Source organism: Leptinotarsa decemlineata, unplaced genomic scaffold (assembly GCF_025532065.1).
Source record: "Leptinotarsa decemlineata unplaced genomic scaffold, Ldec_3_MD MMD2_P_RNA_scaffold_2, whole genome shotgun sequence".
NCBI classification, from domain to species: Eukaryota; Metazoa; Arthropoda; class Insecta; order Coleoptera; family Chrysomelidae; genus Leptinotarsa; species Leptinotarsa decemlineata.
The window spans coordinates 26950330-26955854 of record NW_027412529.1 but is presented as its reverse complement, the minus strand read 5'-3'; positions in this window follow the sequence as shown (position 1 = coordinate 26955854).

Here is a 5525-nt window from a genome sequence, read left to right as displayed (position 1 = left end):
ATCACGTGGTTTATTTCAGATATTGTGCGTTTGTTAAACACACAATACATTATCAGTGTGCTTGTTTTCCATAAGATTCTATACAAAATCGACATTTTCGATCCAACTGTTGTGTTTGTTATCCAAACCCAGCCATTTTACGTACATTTTTTATCTTTCTTCCTCAAGACTTTTTCCACGAGATATATATCAGGATTTGCAGTTTTTTGTATTTCTTCTCCATAAAAAGCACCCCTAATAGGTGCATCCTGATGCATATCTTCTAGCATAAAGGTGGTAAAGGGGTTGGTAATATTGACTTTGATAATTTTGAATAATTCCGTAGTCCAATTTGGCGTATAGCCATTTTCAAAAATGAGTTTTGCCTTACTGATTCGTACAACATCACCGACTCTGAATTTTCTCGGTCCAGCTATTTTCCGATAGGTGTATGTTGATTCGAGAATTTGTTTTTCGTTAGTTTTGGTGATTTTCGAAGGTTGTATGCCCGTCTTCGAGTGTCGCGTATCATTGTAGCATTTTGTGATTTCAGGCAAGACATTCAACCATTTGTAGGTGCCATTCAAACTGAAATATTTGAAAAGTCTTTCTTTCAACGTTCTGATGATACGTTCAGCCATAGAAGCCTTAGTGTTGCTGTACGTACTGTAGTGATTTATTTCATGTTTTTTCATCAAAGTGTGAAACTGATTGTTGTAAAATTCTTTACCTTGATCGGTTTGTAAATTTTTTGGACAACGTTTCGTATGTGTCAAGATATCTGCAAAAGTTTTCGTAATTTCCTCTCCGGTTTTTTATTTCAGTGGTCGAGTCCACACAAATTTCGAAAAACAATCTATGACGACTAGAATCAGTTTGAAATTTCGATTTTGGTGAGCGAACGATCTCATCTCAGCCAAGTCCATCTGCCATAAGTCATCTATTCCGTTGATGAACTGTACGGCGTTGAGAATAATTTTTTCTAATTGGTTTATTTAGTTCGTTGACAAGTTGAATCTTGTCTTTGGAAGTAATGACAACTGATGGTGAACATGTTTGAACTCCGCTCTTTCATTTTGGTTATGCTTGAACTTCATTTTGTATCTTTTTGATTTCCTTGATAGTAGATTGTACCTCCGAATTTATTTCGGTAATTTGTTTGGTGATGTCACCTTGAAATTTGGTTAGTTTTTCATTTCTTTTTCGTGTTTCTTAGCTAGTTGATATATAAATGAAGCAAGTTCAGTATCGGTTCCATCCACATACTTTTTATTAGCAACATCGTAATCAGTGGTGGGGCTCTTCACATGACACAATTTCACATCACCACAATGAATATTACCATCTGTGGTACAATGCAACAAACATCCTCCAGAGGACGTTGGCAATTTTCGCTTTCTGTTGCTGTCGCTGCGTCCAAATTTATCGATAACCATTTTGAAAATGATAATGTATTGGGGAACGTAGTGTATCTTATAGAATTATTTTTGCCTCTTTGAGTTCATTCAAAATAGCAATGATTTCATTGTTGAAAAATGAAGTATTTCCTGCATCTCGAGAGGCTAGCAATAATTTGAGACGTTCGCATAGCTCGTTGGGATCGTCCCAATAAATGTATTCAATGGGTTTCGTATTGAATGTCATTGCAAGAGGTGACGTTTTGGGTAGACATGAAGTCATCGCAGTAGTAGTAATAAGAGGTGATTTGGGTTGAAAAAAACCAATACCAGTTTTATGACGATTTTCTGCTGTAGGAAACAACGGTTTGATTATGTTGGTGTACTTGTATATCTGTGTGCCTTTTAGATGCCCAGCCGAATTCTTGTGAGCGCTCGATAAATCCAAGATATTTCTGTATACATTCAAATCCCCAGTGTTATAATTTTCAGGCATGTCAAGAAATAATTGTTCATACATACCAGGTGTTCCTTTCCAGTGATACCCAGCCAATTTTATGTATCCGCTACGCTTGTCAAAATAGATTTCCTCTTGGCCTAGGAACCATTTTGAAGGTACTTTTGGTGAAAAAGCTGCAGCTTGGCTCGTAACTACAACAATGAAAGCGAAACGTAAGCTCGACATGGGGTTGTCCTTTCGACATAATATGCTTCAAAAAATAACAAAAATTCGGAAGCCACATTCTACCAATATTGAGAAATCTAGTGCTTCGGCTTTGCGAGCTGCTAAGATGGCATTGAGTCAAGGTGGAGGACGTAGTAACATACGGATACCTAATTAAATACCATTCGAAGCAAAATCTGGGGGAATCGCCCCCTCATACCTATATTCGCTGCCCTTTCAGCTTTGGGTTCGTTGGCAGGTGGAGCAGGCGCAATCGCAAAAACCGTAATAGATGCTAAAAATGCCAAAAAGAAACTTCAAGAAGATTAACGTCACAATAAAGCTATGGAACATTCAGGTTCCGGTTTGTACCTACGCAAAACACCTCGAGGATTTGGTCTGTTCCTAAAGAAACAACAGCAATGCAAAGGGCGAGATCTTCACTTGAAAAAGCAAAAAAATTCCTACTGAAGCTACCCCATAGAGCATTATACGATTGGGAAATTGAAAAATGTGCCTGTCAACTGGGAATTCCACATTTTCGTGGAGTCTTTATTCGCGACACGTTGCCAACTCTTGGTCCTCGGCTGCGAGAATGTGGTGTATTGAACTTGGATTCTCGATTGAATGCAGGCACTCATTGGATAACTCAAATTAAAAACGGCAATACTGTACAAAATTTTGATAGTTTCGGTAATCTCAAACCTTCAATGGAATTGGTAAGATATTTTGGAGGGGGTATAACGATTACATATAACAATGATCAGTATCAAAATTTCAACCAGAGTAATTGCGGACACCTGTACCTACAGTTTCTGCTCCATAATGTCTGCAAAAATGGTTGGAGATGAATCTTTGCGAGATTCAACCGATGCTGAATTGAAAACTTCATCGATCGACTATTTGATTGAGGATGCTGAACCTTGGGAATTATTGGATGTTTGGCATAGATTACCAAAGGACTACCAACATCGATTTGCTTTGCAGATTCTTTTACCATGTTTCATCCATTACCGACATGAGGTACCACCACCTACATCAGCTGCGTCATCGCTACAAAAAGCAATGTATTATGGTCCTGTGAGTTCGCGAATAGAATGTTATTATTGTATTGTATTGTATTATTGGCCATTTTTTCGTTTGATGATGGGTTTCCATATGTTTCGTATTTCTACGCTGGCCTGGCTGAATACGTTGTTGGACAACATGTATGCGGCTTCCTTAAATTTTCTCCTAAACCAATGTTTTTCTCTGTGCAAGATCTCAGCATGGGACCACTCGATGTTGTGTTGATGGGTCCAAACAACAGCAATAGCAGACCATGTTTGGACCCATCAACACAACATCGAGTGGTCCCAAGCTGAGATCTTGCACAGAGAGGAACATTGGTTCAGGAGAAAATTTAAGGAAGCCGCATACATGTTGTCCAACAACGTATTCAGCCAGGTCAGCGTAGAAATACGAAACATATGGAAACCCATCATCAAACGAAAAATGGCCAAATCCCGCCAAAACGGTCATCTCTCACGGAATCAGTGAAGCGGAAAATGGAAAGCAGAGAAAGTGAAAGAATTTCAACGACCTATAAATAGTCATCTCTCGGAGGAATCAGTCCAGTCATCACCCGAAGACGATTGTAGATACCAACAATCGAAACGTCGTGAACTAACGTGACTTGGAATCTCTACACTTTTTTATTATTTTCTTTTTTCATTCCTTTGATTTTTATTTATTCAATTATTATATTTCTACTTGTAGGTTATTTCACTATCATTTCATTTCAGGTTTATTGTTGCTTAATATAATTGTTATTTTCAGCTATTCTTTTTTAATCATTCTTTTTTTTACTTGTTTCAGGGATTTCAAATCATTTTATATAGTAGACAATGGAAGTCCAAACTAGTGAAATTCATGGGCCGTCAAGACCTCTTCGTTCCTCGAAAGCCCTCGCTATTTAATTGTATGCTTTCAAAAAATCGTGACTACACTAAAGTCAACAATGATTCAACAATATTCAATCATTTGAATATCACCAATATAACGCTCACTCTAAACGGTGAGAATTACCCCAAGGAAAATATGCATTTGAATTTTGCAAAGGGAAATTTTTCGCAAGCTTATTTCAACTACTCACAATTTGGTCCCAGCTACGAAATGACCAATCAACATAATCCTCTTCTCACTTCCACAAAGCAAAGCTCTCTTTGTCATCAATTGTTCCAGAAGGGATGAGAGCATCAAAAGTTCCAGTGTTGATGTGAAACTCGAAATCGAAGCATCCGAGGAATTTTCTCAAAATACTAGAGCCTATTGCATAATTGTGCACGACACTGTCATAGAACACCTCCCACTCAGCGGAATTATTAAAAAATGGAACTGAACATGTGATTTTGCTTCAGTATCAATCGAAGAGTCAACATGAGAATAGCTGTTGTAGATATTCAAGGCTTCACCGTCGAGCAAAATTCCATCCTAAAGAAATAGCCATTATGATTGGAATTTAGTGTAGTAAATTTTTACTGCTGCCAAACACACTATTTTCCAGTTTGAGTAAAGAAGATCGTCGTACCGCCTGTTACTTGGAGCGAAACATTCACGGATTGAGGTATTCCTCTGGCTTTGTGGAATATAATCAATTGGATGCCATCCTCAAAGAAAATCTACAAGGTGTCGATGTCATCATTGTGCGAGGACATCAAAAACATGACTTTCTAACTGAAAAATTTCATGAGTTGAATATACCGACACGCGTTGTGAATTTGGAGGACAATGGCAATACAACATGGATGGTTCCCACATTAGACAACAAAGAAGGTGTCTCACCCTGTATGCATCACATTCGCAAGCGAACCAACTACAATTGCAGTATCCGAAACGTAGATATTTTATACAGATGGCTTTGTGATATATTACCAAAATAAAAATGTATAATAAATTTCTAGATCATTTCTCTTTCTTTATCTAACCTCACCGCCTTCTGATACCCTCAACAAAAATAGAAAACTTATGCACGCACGGAAAACGATCGAAAGTGCACGAAAAACGAACGTAAACGCACGAAAAACGGTCGAAAACGCACGAAAAACGATCGAAAACACACGAAAAACGATCGTAAATGCACGAAAAACGTTCGAAAACGCACGAAAAACAAAGTATTTTGAAATGTCATTATTGAATACTTCGCTCCCCCATTGCCCTCACGTTGAGTCCACAACGCTTAACCTCTCGACACTTTTGGACCTCCTCTTTCTCCTGAAGATGCTAACTTGGTTAACAAAGATACGAGAATTAGTGTCCTTTTGGCATGTTGGAATGCTAGACTTCTGTTAAACTGACATGTTTTTTCTTAAATGGTATATTTTGACGCACCCTGTACACTTCGACGCCATGATTTTTCTTTTAAATGATGTATTTTGAGACATACCGTACACAGTCGTATTCCTAACCCTTCATTTTCAAACCGGCAACGCTACATTGCCCCATAC